The sequence below is a fragment of the Pipistrellus hanaki genome (genome assembly GCF_964339955.1).
Source record: "Pipistrellus hanaki genome assembly, contig: scaffold_36, whole genome shotgun sequence".
NCBI classification, from domain to species: Eukaryota; Metazoa; Chordata; class Mammalia; order Chiroptera; family Vespertilionidae; genus Pipistrellus; species Pipistrellus hanaki.
This window is the reverse complement of record NW_028182296.1, coordinates 607,073-625,655: the sequence shown is the minus strand read 5'-3', so window position 1 is coordinate 625,655 and position 18,583 is coordinate 607,073. Positions and strand designations below refer to the sequence as shown.

The following is an 18,583-nucleotide window of genomic DNA, read 5'->3' as shown; positions in this document are numbered from 1 at the left end:
AGAATTCTATGGAATAGGAGATGTCTGGAATTCTGAGGACGAGAGGATTTGTGGAATTCTGTAGAATAGGGGACTTCTGGATTTGGGAGCATGGGTGGACTTCTAGAATTCTGAGGAATAGGGGATTTCTAAAATTTGGAGGAAGGGGTGATACATAGAATTGTGTGGAATAGGGTATTTCTATAAATCTGAGAGAGGACTTACATAATTCTGTGGAATAGAGGATTTCTAGAACTCCATGAAATAGGGGATTTGTAGAATTCAGTGGAAGAGATTACTGATAGAATTCTGTGGATTACAGGCTTTCTAGAATTCTGTTGAATAGAGGATTTTTAGAATTCTTTAGAATAGAGCTTTTCTAGAATTCTGTGGAATAGGGGATTTTTAGAATTCTTTAGAATAGAGCTTTTCTAGAATTTGTGGAATAAGAGAATTCTAGAATTTGGAGGACAGGAGGATTTCTACAATTCTGTGGAATATGGAATTCCTAGAATTCGGGGGAAAGGAGGACTTCTACAATTCTGTGCAATAGGAACTTTCTAGAAATCTGAAAAGAGGACTTCTAGAATTCTGTGGAAGAGAGGATTTCTGGAATTTTGTGTAAGAGAGGCCACATAGAATTCAGCAGAATAGAGGATTTTTAGAATGTGTTGAAGAGAAGACTTTAGGAATCCTGTGGAATATGGAACAGCTAAAATTCTATGGAAGAGAGGACTTGTAAAATTCTGTGGAATATGGGATTTTTAGAATTCTGTGGAGTAGGAGATTTCTGGAATTCTGTGGAATAGTGGGTTTCTAAAATTCCGTGGAAGAAAGGACTTCTGGAATTCTGTGGAATAGTGAAATTCCAGAAATCTGTGGAAGAGTGGACTTTTAGAATTCTAGAAATCTGAGAGAAGACATTTGGAATTTGGTGGAAAAGTGGATTTCTAGAGTTCTGTGGATGAGAGGTCTTACAGAATTCTGTGGAATAGTTGAATTCTAGAATTCTGTAGAATAGCAGGTTTCTAGAATTCGGAGGACAGGAGGACTTCTACAATTCTGTGGAATAGGGGATTTCTAGAATTTTGTGGGAGAGAGAATTTTTAGAAATCTGTGGAATGTGGGAGTTCTAGAATTCTTTAGAAAATAGCTTTTCTATAATTGAGAGGAGGGGAGGACTTTTAGAATTCTTTGTAATAAGGGATGTCTAGAACTCTATGGAATAGAGGACTTCTAGAATTCTGTATGATAGGGGATTTCTAGAATTCAGAGGAACAAGGTCTTCTAGAGTTCTGTAGAATATAGCATTTTTAGAATTCTTTGAAATAGAGGACTTCAGGAATCCTGTGAAATAAGGAACATCCAGAATTCAGTGTAAGAGTGGACTTTTAGAATTCTACAAATCTGAGAGTGGAATTCTAGAATTCGTTAGAAGAGAAGATTTGTAGAATTCTGTGGATGAGAGGTCTTATGGAATTCTGTGGAACAGAAGATTTAGAATTCCCTAGAAGAAAGGATTTATAGAATTCTGTGGAAGAGATGACTTGAAGAATTCTGTGGAAGCATTTCTATCATTCTGTAGAATAGATGATTTATAGAATTCTGTGGAATGGAGGATTTCTAGAATTTTGAGGAAGAGAAGCCAAATAGAATTCAGCGGAATAGAGAATTTAGAGAATTCTGTGGAAGAGAGAACTTCAGGAACCCTGCGGAATATGGAATATCCAGAATTCTGTGGGAGAGTGAACTTCTAGACTTCTTAGGAATAAGGGATTTCTATCATTCTGTGGAATGGATGATTTATAGAATTCTGTGGAATAGAGGATTTCTAGAATTCTATGGAAGAGTTGCCTTCTAGAAATCTGTAGAATATGGGATTTCTAGAATTCGGAGGATAGGAGGACTTCTACAATTCTGTGGAATAGAGAATTTCTAGAAATCTGAGGACTTCTAGAATTCAGTGGAAGAGAGGATTTATAGAATTTCGTGGAAGAGAGGCCATATAGCATTCAGCGGAACAGAGGATTTTTAGAATGCTGTGGAAGAGAGGACTTCAGAAATCCTGTGGAATACAGAACATCCAGAATTCTGTGGAAGAGCAGATTTTTAGATTTGTGTGGAATAGGGGATTTCCAGAATTCTGTGGAAGAGATGAATTCTAGAATTGGAGGAAGGGAGGATTTCTACAAGTCTGTGAATTAGGGTATTTCTAGAAATGAGGAAGAGAGGACTTATAGAAATGAGGGGAATAGAGTATTTCCAGAATTCTGTGGAATAGGAGATTTACGGAATTCTGAGGAAGAGAGGATATGTGGAATTCTGTAGAATAGGGGATCTCGAATTAGGAGCAAGGGAGGACTTCTAGAAATCTGTGGAAGAGGGTATTTCTAGAAATCTGAGAAATAGAGGACTGACGGAATTCTGTGGATGAGAGGCTTTCTAGAATTCTATGGAATATGTGATTTATAGAATTTTCTGGAAAAAAGAATTTTTAGAATTCTGTGAAATTGGAGATTTCTAGAATTTTTTAGAATGGAGCTTATCTAGAATTCTGTGTCATAGAAGATTTGTAGAATTCTGTGGAATAGATTTCTAGAATTCTGAGGGAGAGTGTATAGAAATCTGTGGAAGAGAGGATTTCTAGAATTCTGTAGAATAGAAGCTTTCTAGAATTCTGTAGAATAGAGTACTTTCAAAATTCTGTGGAATACAGCATTTCTATAATTGTGTGGAATAGGAGATTTCTACTATTGTGTGGAAGAGATTACTTGTAGAATTCTGCTGCAGAGACAATTTCTAGAATTCTGTGGTATAGGGGATTTCTAGAAATCTGAGGAAGAAAGGATTTCTAGAATTTGGAGGAAGAGAATATTTTTAAAATTCTGTGGAAGAAAGGATTTATAGAATTCTGTGGAATTGAGGATTTCTAGAATTCTGTGGAATATTGGATTTCTAAAATTTTGTGGTAGAAAGGAATTCCGGAATTCTGTGGAATAGTGGTCTTTTAGAATTCTAGAAATCTGAGAGAAGACTTTTAGATTCAGTGGAAAAGAGGATTTCTAGAATTCTGTGGGTGAGAGGCCTTACAGAATTCTGTGGAATAAATGATTTAAAATTCTGTGGAAGAAAGGATTTATAGAATTTTGTGGAAGAGTTGACTTCTAAAATTATATAGAGTAGGGGATATCTAGAATTAGGAGGAAAGGAGGACTTCTACAATTCTGTGGAATAGGGGATTTCTAGAATTTTGTGGAAGAGAGAATTTTTAGAAATCTGTGGAATATGGGAGTTCATCTGTGGAATATGGGAGTTCCAGAATTCTTTAGAATAGAGCTTTTCTATAATTGAGAGGAAGGGAGGACTTTTAGAATTCTTTGTAATAGGGGATGACTAGAACTCTATGGAATAGAGGACTTCTTGAATTCTGTATAATAGGGGATTTCTAGAATTCAGAGAAAAAAAGGACTTCTAGAATTCTGTGGAATAGGGGTTTTCTAGAAATTTGAAGAGAGGACTTACAGAATTCTGTGGAAGATAGGATTTCTGGAATTTTGTGGACTAATGATGTGGCAATGGGCTGCTAAAATATTCGCTGCTAGTATGTGTAAGGCGCATACAGGAAATGAATGCAACACGATTATAGTAATAAGTCATTAGTGAACATTGTAGTTCGTTATTAATAATTATGTATAACAGGATATTATAAAAATTAAGTTACAAAAATTTTATTTAGACCATTCTTACATACTCTTATATTGGCTAGACCGCAAAAAATATAGGTTATGGGCCATATGCAACCCATGCACCGCGAGTTTGACACGCTTGCACTAAACGCTCAGCTACAAAACACAAGGCCAGAACCCATCCTTGAACCCATGAATGGTAACTTCTAATGTTTACTGTGACACTCCCAGTATCCCTGAAACTCAACACCTTTTTACCTGAGGGTTATCACTGCTCAGTCTACCATGTGACACCTTAGCTACCATGTAGCTAGGGCTATCATGGCCAACATCCTACTGTGAGCCTTTACACTATGATATCCCAGATGTCACATGGCGCAAACACATCAGGGACACATTCAGCACTTACACAGCACACATTCCAGTGTGACAATGTAAGGCCCCCATTGCCTACTCTCCTATGTGATATGTAGCCCACACTCCAATCCTGTTGTCATTGCAGTGATCAGACTCTTTACCATCACCTGTGACATGCAAGGACACCCACTACCCACACTGCACTGGGACATCACACCCTTCCCAAAGCCATCACTTCAATCTCAAACCAAAGCTCCAAATGCCCACCCTCCACAAGGACAACAAACAGTTTCCAAGCACAAAACCCCACTGTGATGCTCCAGCGATGACAATGCCATTGCTCCAGTCACAAGGTTGGGGCCTGTCTGCCCATATTTCCCTCTGACACTGAGATATTTCACTGCCAACACATCACCATGCTACCCCAGAGATACATTGCCCACATTCCACACTGACACACACAGTGCTTCCCCTGCCAACGCAGCACCAGACACGAGAGGTCTTCCACTGATCACACTGCTCTGTCACAGCCTGACTCCCCACTGGCCTGGCATCAACAGTCTTCCGAGACATCCTGGAGTCCCCAATTCCCACAATCATGTCTGAAATTCTAGAGCTCCAAGCTTCACTCATTACTGTACAACACTACTTCTTCCACTGCCAATCTGATGTGATTTCAATACCCCCGTTCCACTGTCACACCGCAGGGGTCTACTACACTACACGTTTATGACAAATTCTGGGCTCATGTTACTAACATTCTATAGTGACACAAAAGAACCCTCACTCACCCACATGGACGCCCCAGGGGACATACTGACAAAGCTCTGCTGTGACTCGCACAAACATCGTTCCCCATGGCCGTCAATGTACTCAATCTGCTCAGACACCTTCAACCGTCCCACTGCCCACCTTCTATTGAGAATCCCTTGGTGACCACTCCCCACATTTCATTGTGATATGTAGGAATTTCAATTCCTTTTACCACATGGCACATGATGTTTCTAGATGCCCATACCCCACAGTAATATCTGATAGCACCAACTGCCCTTACCCAGGACTTACCAGGCTCCACTATTGCACTCTAGGTACACACTATCCATACGCCACTCATTTTTCTGGGCTCTCAAAGGCCAATTGTTCTGTGACAACTGAGGTATCCCTACAGAAATACATTCACTGTGACACTCTAGGTAAGCAGTACCAGTATTCGCCTTTGCCCCTCCCCACTGGCCCTACTGTACATTTTCCATTGTGACACCCCAAGGCTCCTGGCCTCATCACACAAATGGGAAACTCAAGGACACGCGCTCTCCTCACCCCACGTGAAAAGTTCAGCCCTCTTGAGGATATCACTCGTTAGTGATCCCATGGCTCCTTCTCCTCCCACTTCAGTAAGTCTAGGGCTCCACTGTGTCCATCCAGGGTGCTCCCTGTCCACTATCCAACATTGCAGCACAGGGCTTCCACAGCCCACATTCCAACATAACCCTCCAGCATCCCCACAGCCCAGTGCCACTGTGACAACACAGGGCTCTCGCTACCCACACACCACGGTTACACCTTCAGATCTACCACTGCCCACAGACCATGGTGACATGACACATCACCCACTGCTCACAGACCACGGTGCCATCCCAGGCTCCTACTTCCAAGCTTTCTCTCTGCCCCCAACTGAGCGCTCAGTGCCAACACACCTCTGTGCCACCCAGGTGCCCCCTTGCTCACACTGCTCTTTCACAACTGCAGAGCTCTCAAAGGCCACAACTGTGAGTGCCACCCAGAGGCGCCATTGGACACCCTCTCGAGGGCAAAAAAAGGCTACAGCACCCGCTATTCCCAGGTGGTCTCCCATGTATGTATTAGCCAGGCCGGTCCATGCTCAGCAGGCCTGCCTAAGAGGCAATCAGGGGATTTCAGGGTGCTGAGGCCCAGGATACGTGAGGCAGCCTCTAGGAGCACCAAGAGCGATGACTCGCCTCCAGGCCCTTCAGCCCTTGGCCGCCGTGCTGAGATGGTGACTCCCTGCCCCTCACCCACTTCCAAGACCAGATTTCTAGCTGAGCACCTTAGCTCCCCCTGCCCACATTCTGAGCTTCCCAGCTGAGGAAGAGGGCACCTCATTGGGTGGTGGGAATCTATGGGTAGCTCATGATGGGGTGCCCTCCTCATCTGAGTAGGACAGAGCCCCTGAGGGCTGGCAGATGGTGAAGGGCAGCATTGAACTTGGATCGGGTGCATGCCCTTAGCAGTTTTTGGATTACCTCCCTACACATCAGCAAATGTTCATTCCGTTATGGTTGTTTTGAGGTGCTGAGTCCCTAGAGGAGCTCTGGGGCTACCACCCGGGCACACCGTGGTAAAAGACCATCCCTCTAATGGAGTGGTGCCCTCGAAAGCCAGGCAATGCATTTCTGTGTTTGAGGGCGGTGGTTGGGGGGTGGCCCAGCTGGTCTTAGTTACAAGAATAGGCGGGGAGAGGTGGACTCACTCCTCAGGGTTCTGGTTGAGGACAGGGTTAGGGTGTTTCACAGAATGGCAGGACAGGGGCAAGCATGGTAGCTTCCAACAAGACAGGACAGGTGTGGTGAAACTCCCGTCTGAGGAGGTGGGATCTGCTGGGTGGTGCAGAAAGGAGTGCCCACCCCAACTGGGCATGGTGCAAGGTGAGGGGTGGCACCTGCCATCCATCATGTGTGTTGGGTTTTCTTAGCATCTTGGGGGCTACCTCCCTCCATAGCACCATGGTTCATTCAGTTCCCCCTGTTTAGGGGTTTCAGGTCCCCAAAGGAGAGCTTCAGGCTTCCTTTCAGGTGCAAGGTGTCAGGAGACCCCCTCTAATGGAGGGGTGTCTTTATAAGCCAGGAGACATCTTCTCTGACTGGTGGTGGCCCTCAGAGGGGCACCCAGCGGTGCTGGCTTCCGAAGTAGCGGGGGTCCTCTCCACACACCCAAGAGGCAGAGGGGAGACACTGCTATTCCCTGAGCAGGGCGGGAGGTTGGGGGCCAGTGGGCATTTCTCAGAATTACAGCAAGGGGGCAGGTATGGTGGCCAGTTGCAGTGAGCTACAGTTCCCAAGAGGGGCCTCACGGAGCGGGGCTGGTGTGGCATAATCCCTGGGGAAAAGAGACACCAGCACTTTGGATGGGACCCTAGCATATGAGCTTGTGTGTCTGCAGTGGGAGGGTGAGCATCTGGGGGCAAACAGCCATCAGCACCCTGTGTTCCCAGGCGGTCTCCCTTCCAAGCACGAAGCAGGCCTGACCCTGCTTAGCTTCCTAGATCAGAGGAGATAGGGGGTAATCAGGGTGTTCTGGCCCAATATGCTGGCAGTGGCCTCCAGGAGCCCCAAGTGCCCACACCTGGCCTCAAGACCCTGAGCTGGTTACCCCCACCCCTAACCATGCTGGGTCCAGATCGCTAGCTGAGCTTTTGACTGCCCCCCAACCAGAACCCTGAGCTTCCAGAGGGAGCAGGGGGGCACCTCCTTACAGGGTGGAAATCCCTGGGTGGTGCAGTAGGGTTTACCCTCCCCAACTGAACAGGACGGAGCCCCCCAGGGATGGCATAGGGTGAGGGGTGGCATGAGCCTTTGGCCAGAGATTTGGGGTTCCTATGGCAGGTTGGGGACTGCCTCTGTCCATAGCATCAGGGGTTTGTTCAGTAACCCCTGTCATGGCACCAGGTCCCCATTGAAACCCTGTGGGTTTCTACCTGGGTGTGCCTGAGTAAGAGATTACCCTCTAATTGTGGGTTCCCTCTGTAAGGTTGTTAACATGTTTTCCTATTTAGGGGCCGAGGTCAGTGGGAAGTCCCCCCTGGGGCCTGATGATCAGAGTTGCCCTGGAGTTCCCTCCACTTTCCAAGGGAGGAGGGAAGAGGATGAGCCAACCATCAGGGTGTGAGGTGGAGTGATTTTCACAGAATGGCAGGAAGAGTGTGGGAATGGTGGCCTGCTACAGGGCACCTCAGCTCCCGAGGGAAGCCCCAATGGGCTGAGGGGTGATGAGGGTGGTAGGAAGCATGAAAAGATTCCTCGGGAACTAGAAACACAGGCACCCTGGTTCAGCCACCAGGCATCCTGGCCCTGGCCACCAGGCTCCAGGCATGTAGCTCATGTGCCTGTGGGAGTGGGGCCATCTCTTGGGGAAAACAGCCTGCAGTGCCTGGGACTCCCAGGTGGTCTCCCACCAGAGCACTCACCCGGCTGGCCATGCTTATCTTCCAGGTCACATTCCTTCTGGGTATGTGTTCGCAACCAAGGCACATGCCCTTGACTGGTATCGAACCCAGGACCCTTCAGTCTACAGGCTGATGTCTATCCACCCAGCCAAACCGATCTGGGCTATGATGAGTTTATTTGAACCAGACTGTTGGCAATTGCCGGGAAGCAGAGTCTCAAGGAATTAAAATCTCTTCTGTTCAAGGCAGGGAGGAGGCCTTTCGAAACCTTAGATAACAAAGCCTGCAGGCCAGGCCAGGCCATGGGTGAAGGGTAAGCTTAACTTGAACACATAGGAGTTTAAGAGCAACCTGCCTCTGCACAAATACACAGCACTGCAAAGCCCAAAGTCCACAAGCAAGCATGTCTGTGTTTGACCTATTTTTATAAATCACCATACAGGAAGAAACGTAAGTGGTTTCAAACAATGTTCTACACTCTTTCCTGATGTTAACCAGCCAGTGGGTTCCATGAGATCCACTGGTGATAGATGATGGAGATGGGAGAAAGCAATGGATAGGGAAAAGGGGGAAGAAGAATATTTGGATAAGATGTAAAATGAAGAGAAATCAAGATGGCGGTACAGGTAACCAACTGGTCTGCCACCTTGCACAACAATTTCAAAACTACAACTAAAAGACAAATGTCTATCATCCAAAAACATGGGACAACTGGCTGAAAGAGAACGGATCCCAAGTGCTGAAAAGCTGAGGAGCCTAGGTACAGAGGCACAGGAATCGGGCTGGTGGAGGGCAACTGGGCGTGTGGCTTTCTTTCAACTCGAAGGGAAACAAGCTCCCTATCACTTTGAAATCCAGTTTCTGGGGTCATGCAGGGGACCCAGACGCCTATGGGGAGAAGCCGGTCTGTCAGCTATCAGGTCCAAAAGTGAGGGTGACTCTTGCAGAGGTGGGAGCAGCAATAATTGTTTACTGCACTGGGTTGCAGGGACGCAGGGTCTTGGAAACGCGGGGACTTGGAAACACAGAAGGGCAGAGAAGGCTGACTGCATCCATCGCTGTTTGCCACTCCCCTGCCTAATGATGTCCTGAGACCCCACCCCGTCCTGAGGCCCCGCCTTGAGACCCCACCCTGCACATTCTACCGACCCGCCCATGCACCACACAGCTGCTTTTGGATAGAAATGGCCTGTATTGTGGCAGCTTAACAAAAGAAATTGCAGCTCCAGAAACAAAACCACCAGTCCCTAGCAAAGAGGACAATTCTGTAGTTTTTGTTTTAGCTCCTGCTAGGTGGCCTCAGACAGTATCTGAACTGCACCGCATTGGAGATCCGGAAACTAGTGTACCTCATGGTCAGTGTGAAACAACACCACATTTCAACTATCATAAGGGACACGTTCAAGAGACAAACTCAGTGAGCACCAAAGCCCTACAGTAACAAGTCCTCACCCATAAACGTGTCTCCAGCACAGCAATTCTTCCATTATAGACACAGTGGATCCCCACAGCCAATTGGCCTGGAGGTCAATTCCTCTCAGTGACACTAACAACAATCAAGACTTAACTACAACAAGGCTGTACACACAGTCTACAAAGAGGTGCACCAAGAGTGTCCACATCAGGCAACTGGGAGGCTGACCCATTGAACCATATAGAACACCCAGGCCCAAAAAGGGACCCTACCAACTCAGGGAAACAGTGAAAATGCCAAGAAAAGAAAACAGATCTCAAACAAATAAATGGAGGAGAACAAAAGACTGGATATAGAGTTCAAAAACACAGTTATAAGGTTTTTCAAGGATTTCCTAAAGAAGGCCGATAAATTTAATGAGACCTTCGATATGAAAAAGGGACAACTAGAAATTGAACATACACTGACTGAAATAAAAAATATTATACAGAGACCCAACACCAGACTAGAGGAACACAAGAAACAAGTGAAAGATTTGGAATACAAAGAGGCAAAGGACACTCCTCTGGAGAAGCAAGAAAATGAGAGAATCCAGAAAGTTGAAGATAGTGTAAGAAGCCTCTCGGACAACTTCAAGTGTACCAACATCAGAATTATGGGAGTGCCAGAAGAAGAGAGCAGGACACAGAAAACATATTTTAAGAATTAATGTCAGAAATATTAAAGAAATAGACTTATAAGTCCAGGAAGTGCACAGAACCCCAAACAAAAGGAATCCAAAGAGGACCACACCAAGACACATCATAATTAAAATTCCAAGAGCAAATGATAAAGAGAGAATCTTACAAGCAGCAAGAGAAAAACAGTTAGTTACCTACAAGGGAGCACTCATACGACAATCAACTGATTTCTCAACGGAAACCATTCAGACCAGACAGGAGTGGCAGGAAATATTCAAAGTGATGAATAGCTAGAACCTACAACCAAGGTTACTCTAACCAACAAAGTTATCATTCAGAATTGAAGGGAAGATAAAGAGCTTCACAGATAAGAAAAAGCTAAAGGGGTACATCACCACCAAACCAGTATTATATGAAATGCTAAAAGGTGTTCTTCAAAAAGAGGCAAAAGAAGAAAAAAGTAAAGACAAAATTTATGAACAACAAATATATATCTATCAACAAGTGAATCTAAAAGTCAAGTGAGTTAATCAATCTGAGGAACAGAATAAACTGGTGAATATTATAGAATCAGGGGCATAGAATGGAAGGGGATTGACAATTCTTCGGGGGAAAGGAGTGTCTGTGTGGGGGGTACGGGAAGAGACTGGACAAAAATCATATACTTATGGATGAGGACAGCAGGAGAGGAGGGAAGTAAGGGCAGAGGATGGGTTGGGGATTGGATGGATATAAGCTATCGGGGGCAGGGGGGAGGAGAAACAATTGTAATAATCTGAACAATAAAGACTTGTTAAAATTAAAATAATAATAAATAAATAAATAAATAAATAAATAAATAAATAAATAAATAAAATGGTGTGTTTTGTAGAAGAGTTAATAATCATACTAGTGGCCCAGTGTACAAAATTTGTGCACAGTAAAAGGGAATTAATTAGAGGAAATATTTTATATCGCCATTTACCTTTTATGATTAGAAGTGTTAAAGATGAAAGAAAATTAGTAAAATTTATATGAAAATCTCCCTCCTGTCAGAGTCTCGGGCCTGCCACGGGACCAAGTCACATTGCCACTCCACCCACACACACCTTGAAATCAAGTGACTTAGCCAGCCTGATCCCCCATAAAGCCCTGCAGGGCAGGGAGTACACCCTCATGTTCCCCGCCCCTGCTAGTGCCAGGTGGGGGAAGGGGGCAATAGCATCACGTTCCCCATTGGCAGGGCCTGTTTGGCAGGTTGAACCTGGCTGAGGTAGGGAGGTGGGAATTGAGAAAAGGAAGAGAGACAGGAAAGTGGAGTCGGGAGGACTACAAGTCACCGAGGAACTGTAGCAAGTTTATTCACTGCGCAATGCTTTTTATACACAAGGCACTAATTAGGAGGTCTGTCAAGAGGAGTGTATTCTTTGTTCCTCTTAATCTCTAAGGGACAGAGCAGAAGGACAAATTCTTGGTATAGCAAATCTCAGTAAATAGTTACAGACTTCTTGGCAAGTTATGCAAGGTTGCTCTCATTCTACTGATAGTAGTCATCCAAACAAGTCTGGGAAAACTGTGTGGGTAGGGGGCCAGCCCTGCTAGCACCCTCAGATGCAAGGATGTCAGCTTACATCCTGTCACCAACACTCCATCAAGCCCCATGGGGGGAGGGGGAGGGCATGGCTTCCGGTCCCCTGGTGCAGCCTCAGGTTCCCCAGACCTGGCACAAGGGTGTGAGGGCGTGAGGCTGTGAGGGCATGATGACCATTTGCCCATTAGCTCTTTATTGTATAGGATTGTTTACATTTGCTCGGTTACTATAGATGTTACCTGGTGCACATTTTCATAGTTTTTTTTTTAAAAGTAATTGTTTTTGCTATGTAATTTACAGACTCCTCAAATATATTTGTCATGCTAGTTTCTTTCTGCTACTATAACAAGAACAAGTATAAATTGAAGAATTTTTATATAAAAAAGTAAACTTTTGCCCACCTGGCATAACTCAGTGGTTGAGCATCGACCTATGAACCAGGAGGTCACAGTTCAATTCCCGATCAGGGCACATGCCTGGGTTGTGGGCTGGATCCCCAGTGTGGGGTGTGCAGGAGGCAGCTGATCCATGATTCTATCTCATCACTGATGTTTCTCTCTCTCTCTCTCTCTCTCTCTCTCTCTCTCTCTCTCTCTCAAATCAATAAGAATAAAAAAAATCAACTTCAGAAGCTTCTGTGGACTAATACTTGTTGACCCCAGTTTCTATTTTACTTTTCAAGTCTATATAAGAGAGTGTCTTGAAATCATTTGACAAACTATTAAGTAATGTATGTCTTTAAAAGTGTAATACTTTATTTTTGTTATAAAATATTGTAAAGCATGGTCTTAAAATTTAAGTACACTTTTAATTTCTTCTCTGAATTATTAGCATTATTGATTATCTCGTTATAAACACTAAATTCTGTCATCATTGGTCATTTTAAAGTTTATTATTATGGATTGACTTGAGAGAGAGAAACATCCGAATGTTATTCCGCTTATTTATGTAATCATTGGTTGATTGTTGTATATATATATATATATATATATATATATATATATATATATATATATGCCCTGACCAAGGATTAAAATAGGGGATTTCTAGAATTCAGAGGAACAGAGAATTCTACAATTCTGTCGAATAGGGAATTTGTAGAATTCGGAGGAAAGGAGGACTTCTACAATTCTGTGGAATAGGGAATTTCAAGAAATCTGAAAACAGGACTTTCTGAATTCTGTGGAAAATAGGATTTCTAGAATGTTTTGGAAGAGAGGCCTTCTGGAATTTAGCGGAATAGAGGATTTGTAGAATTCTTTGGAAGACAGGACTTCAGGAATGCTATGAAATATGGAACATCCAGAATTCTGTAGCAGAGTGGACTTTTAGAATTCTAGAAATCTGAGAGAGGACTTCTAGAATTCTGTGGAAGAGAGGATTTCTAGAATTCTGTTGATGAGAGGACTTGTAGAATTCTGTGGAAGAATTGCTATCCTTCTGGAGAATAGATGATTTATAGAATTTTGTGGAAGAGAGGACTTGTAGAATTCTGTGGAAGAATTTCTATCCTACTGTAGAATAGATTATTTATAGAATTCTGTGGAAGAGAGGATTTTTAGAATTTTGTGGAAGAGAGACCTTCTAGAATACAGCGGAATAGAGGATTTTTAGAATTTTTTGGAACAGAGGACTTCAGGAATCCTGTGAAATAAGTAACATCAAGAATTCAGTGGAAGAGTAGACTTTTAGAATTCTAGAAATATGAGAGAGGACTTCTAAAACTCGGTGGAAGAGAGGATTTCTAGAATTCTGTGGATGAGAGGTCTTATAGAATTCTGTGGAATAGAAGATTTGGAATTCTGTGGAAGAAAGGTTTTATAGAAGTCTGTGGAAGAGAGGACTTGTAGAATTCTGTGGAAGCATTTCTACCCTTCGGTAGAAAATATGATTTATAGAATTCTGTGGAAGAGAGGATTTCTAGGATTCTGTGGAAGATTTGACTTCTCAAATTCTATAGAATAGGGGATTTCTAGAATTCAGAGGAATGGAGGACTTCTATAATTCTGTGGAATAGGGAATTTCTAGAATTCTGATGAAATGAGGACTTCTACAATTATGTGGAATAGGCGAATTTCTAGAAATCTGAAGAGAAGACCTCTAGAAGTCTGTGGAAGATATGATTTCTAGAATTGGAGGAAGGGAGGATTTTTACAACTCTGTGAAATAGGGTATTTCTAGAAATGAGGAAGAGAGGACTTACAGAAATATGTGGAATAGAGTATTTCTAGAATTCTGTGGAATAGGAAATTTCTGGAATTCTGAGGAAGAGAGGATATCTGGAATTCTGTAGAATAAGGGATTTTTTTAAATTGGAAGGAAGGTAGGGCTTCTAGAATTCTGAGGAATAGGAAATTTCTAGAATTTAGAGGAAGGGAGGACAGCTAGAATTCTTTGTAACAGGGTATTTCTAGAAATCAGAGAGAGAGGACTTACACAATTCTGTGAAATAGACGTTTTCAAGAAGTGTGTGGAATAGGAAATTTGTAGAATTTTGTGGAAGAGATTACCTGTAGAATTCTGTTGATGAGAATCTTTCTAGAATAATGTGGAATATAGGATTTCTAGAATTTGGAGGAAGGGAGGACAGCAAGAATTCTTTGGAATAGGGTATTTCCAGAAATCTGAGAAAGAGAGGACATACAGAATTCTGTGGAATAGAGCGTTTCTAGAATTCTGTGGAATAGGGTATTTGTAGAATTCTGTGGAAGAGACTGCATGTAGAATTCTGTGGATAAGAGGTTTTCTAGAATTCTGTGGAATGGGGGATTTCTAGAATTTTGTGGAATAGAAGCTTTCTAGAATTCTGTAGAAGAGAGTACTTGCAAAATTCTGTGGAATAGAGCATTTCTATAATTCTGTGGAATAGGATATTTCTACTATTCTGTGGAAGAGATTACTTGTAGAATTTTGTGGCAGAGAGAATTTCTTGAATTCTGTGAAATAGGGGATTTCTAGAAATCTGAGGAAGAAAGGACTTCTAGAATTCGGTGGGAGAGAAGATTTTTAGAATTCTGTGGATGAAAGTATTTATAGAATTCTTTGGAATAGAGGATTTCTAGAATTCTGTGGAGAAGAGGGTTTCTAAAATTCTGTGGATGAAAGGACTTCTGAAATTCTGTGGAATAGTGAACTTCCAGAATTCTGTGGAAGAGTGGAGTTTTATAATTCTAGAAATCTGAAGAGGATTTCTGAATTCTGTGGATGAGAGGTCTTATAGAATTCTGTGGAAGAATTTTTATCACTCTGTGGAATAGATGCTTTATAAAGTTCTGTGGAAGAGGAGATTTCAACAATTCTATGGAAGTGTTGACTTTAAGAATTCTGTAGAGTAGGGGATTTCTAGAATTCAGAGTAAAGGGGGATTTCTACAATTCTGCTGAATAGTGATTTTCTAGAATCAGAAGAGAGTACTTCTGGAATTCTGTGGAAGAGAGGATTTCTAGAATTTTGTGGAAGAGAGGCCATATAGAATCAGCGGAATAGAGGATTTTTAGAATTCTGTGGAAGAGAGGACTTCAGGAATCCTGTGGAATAAGGAACATCCACAATTCTGTTGTAGAGTGGGCATCTAGAATTCCGTGGAATAGGGGATTTCTATCATTCTGTGTAATACATGATTTATAGAATTCTGTGTAAGAGAGTATTTCTAGAAATCTGTGGAAGAGTTGAATTGTAGAATTCTGTAGAATTGGGGATTTGTAAGATTCAGAGGAATAGAGGGCTTCTACAATCCTGTGGAATAGGGAATTTCTAGAAATCTATAGAGAGGACTTCTAGAATTCTGTTGAAGAAGGATTTCTAGAATTTTGTGGAAGAAAGGACTTCAGGAATTCTGTGGAATATGGAACATCCAGAATTCTGTGGAAGAGTGGACTTCTAGAATTCAGTGGAATAGGGTTTTTCTAGAATTGGAGAAAGGGAAGATTTCTACAACTCTGTGAAATAGGGTCTTTCTAGAAATGAGAAAGAGAGGACTTATAGAAATCTGTGGAATAGAGTATTTCTAGAATTCTTTGGAATAGGAAATTTCTGGAATTCTGAGGAAGAGAGGATATCTGGAATTTTGTAGAATAGGAAATTTCTCAAATTAGGAGGGAGGACTTCTAGAATTCTGAGGGATATGAAATTTCTAGAATTTGGAGGAAGGGAGGACAGCTAGAATTCTGTGTAATATGGTATTTCTAGAAATCTGAGAAAGAGAGGACTTACAGAATTCTATGGAATAGATGGTTTCTAGAACTCTGTGGAATAAAGAATTTGAAGAATTATGTGGAAGAGTTTACTTGTAGAATTCTGTGGATGAGAGACTTTCTAGAATTCTGTGGAATTGGGGATTTCTAGAATATTTTAGAATAGAGCTTTTCTAGAATTCTATTGAATAGGGGATTTCTAGAATTTGTGAAATAGATGCTTTCTAGAATTCTGTAGAATAGAGTACTTACAAAATTTCGTGGAATAGAGCATTTCTATAATTCTGTGGAATCAGAGATTTCTACTATTCTGTGGAAGAGAATACTTATAGAATTTTGTGGCAGAGAGAATTTCTAGAAATCTAAGAAAGGACTTCTAGAATTCTGTGGAAAAGAAGATTTATAGAATTCTGTGGAATAGTGGACTTCTAAAATTCTGTGGATTAGATGATTTATGATTTTTGTGGAAGAGATAATTTTTAGAAATCTGTGTAATATGGGAATTCTAGAATTCTTTAGAATAGAGCTTTTCTATAATTCAGAGGAAGGGAAGAATTTTAGAATTTTTTCTAATAGGGATTTCTAGAACTCTAAGGAATAGAGGACTTCTACAATTCCTTGGAATAGAGAATTTCTAGAATTTGGAGAAAGGGAGGACAGCTAGTATTCTGTGGAATGGGCTATTTCTATTAATCTGAGAAAGAGAGGACTTCTAGAATTCTGTGGAAGAGAGGGTTTCTAGAATTTTGTAGAATAGAGTATTTTTGGAATTCTGTGGAAGAGAGGACTTCAGGAATTTTGTGGAATACGAAACATCTAGAATTCTGTGGTACAGTGGACTTCTATAATTCTGTGGAATAAGGGATTTCTATCATTCTGTGGAATACATCATTTATAGAATTCTGTGGAAGAGAAGATTTCTAGAATTCTCTGGAAGAGTTGACTTCTAGAATTTTGTAGAATAGGGGATTTCTAGAATTCAGAGCAATGGAAGACTTCTACAATTCTGTGGAATAGGGGATTTCTAGAATTCTGAGGAAGAGATGATTTCTAGAATTGGAGGAAGGGAGGATTTCTACAACTCTGTGAAATAGGGCATTTCTAGAAATGAGGAAGAGAGGACTTATAGAAATCTGTGGAATAGAGTACTTCTAGAATTCTGTGTTATAGGAGATTTCTGGAATTCTGAGGAGGAGAAGATATCTGGAATTCTGTAGAATATGGTAATTCTCAAATTGGTAGGAATGGGGGACTTCTAGAATTCTGAGGAATAGGGGATTTCTAGAATTTGGAGGAAGGGAAGACAGCTAGAATTCTGTGGAATGGGGTATTTATAGAAATCTGAGATATAGAGGATTTACAGAATTCTATGGAATAGAGAATTTGTAGAATTCTGTGGAATAGGGGATTTGTAGAAAACTGTGGAAGAGTTTACTTGTAGAATTCTGTGGATGAGATGCTTTCTAGAATTTTGTGGAATAGGGTGGTTCTGGAAATCTGAGACAGGCCTGGTTCTTGGTTGGGAGACCAACTGGGCATACCTGTTGCTGAGGGCTTTTTTCCTCCTGCCCCATGCCCCTGAAGTAATGCAAGTTCCTAATGTCTACCACCACATAACACCTGAAATCAAAAAACTGGAAGAAAACATGGGAGTAGAAGACGGAGTGGCAAGCCAGCGAGTAGGTCAGAATGGCAGAAGAAGAAATTAGTGAAGACTACCCAGCAGAAATCCATGAGTATTTTTCAGCATTTGAGAATTCCATTGGGGCCGTAGATGACATGCTGAAGACTATGATGTCTGTTTCTAGAAATGAGTTGTTGCAGAAGTTGGACCCACTTTAACAAGCAAAAGTAGATTTAGTTTCTGCTTACACATTAAATTCAATGTTTTGGGTTTATTTGTCAACTCAGGGAGTTAATCCTAAGGAACACCCAGTAAAGCAGGAATTGGAAAGAATCAGAGTATACATGAACAGAGTCAAGGAAATAACTGACAAGAAGAAGGCTGCCAAGCTGGACAAAGGTGCAGCATCAAGATTTGTGAAAAATGCCCTCTGGGAACCAAAACCTAAAAATGCATCCAAAGTTGCCAGTAAAGGGAAAAGCAAAAAATAACCTTCTAGTTTTGATGTACACACATTCAAAAAGTACATCATTTTTATTGTGTAACACAAAATAGATGGTGATTATGTGGCAATGCAAGGTTTTAATGTATTCCTTATTGAATTCATATATAAAATTTACATTTGAATTTGTAATGCTAAATACATTTCCCCCCAGAAAGATGAAGTTATCTTTATTGATTTTCCTATAGCGTTCTGTGAGGTTTTTAACATTGTGGTATATTTTATATTTATAGTTTACCATCTCTCTTGACAGGACTCTTGTTTCCTTATATAGGTCAACCTTTCAAGTACTATTTTATAAGCAACTATGAAATTTAAGTTAAATGTTCTCTGTAAACATTTGTCTATTTTAAATGAATAATGATTTATGAAGTATGCTTTCTGAAGTCTGAAGT

At 41.8% G+C, this 18,583-nt stretch overlaps 1 protein-coding gene and 1 pseudogene across 2 annotated transcripts in view; both read left to right on the top strand.

Moving 5' to 3' along the window:
• Nucleotides 1-18,583, top strand: part of LOC311615901 (endophilin-A3-like) — a gene marked incomplete at its 3' end in the record, with an annotated part of 279,642 nt that overhangs the window by 189,318 nt on the left and 71,741 nt on the right. The gene's annotated exons all lie outside the window — the stretch shown is intronic.
• Nucleotides 17,724-18,538, top strand: LOC311615897 (nuclear nucleic acid-binding protein C1D-like; annotated as a pseudogene). The gene has a single exon. The product of its transcript is annotated as a nuclear nucleic acid-binding protein C1D-like (transcript).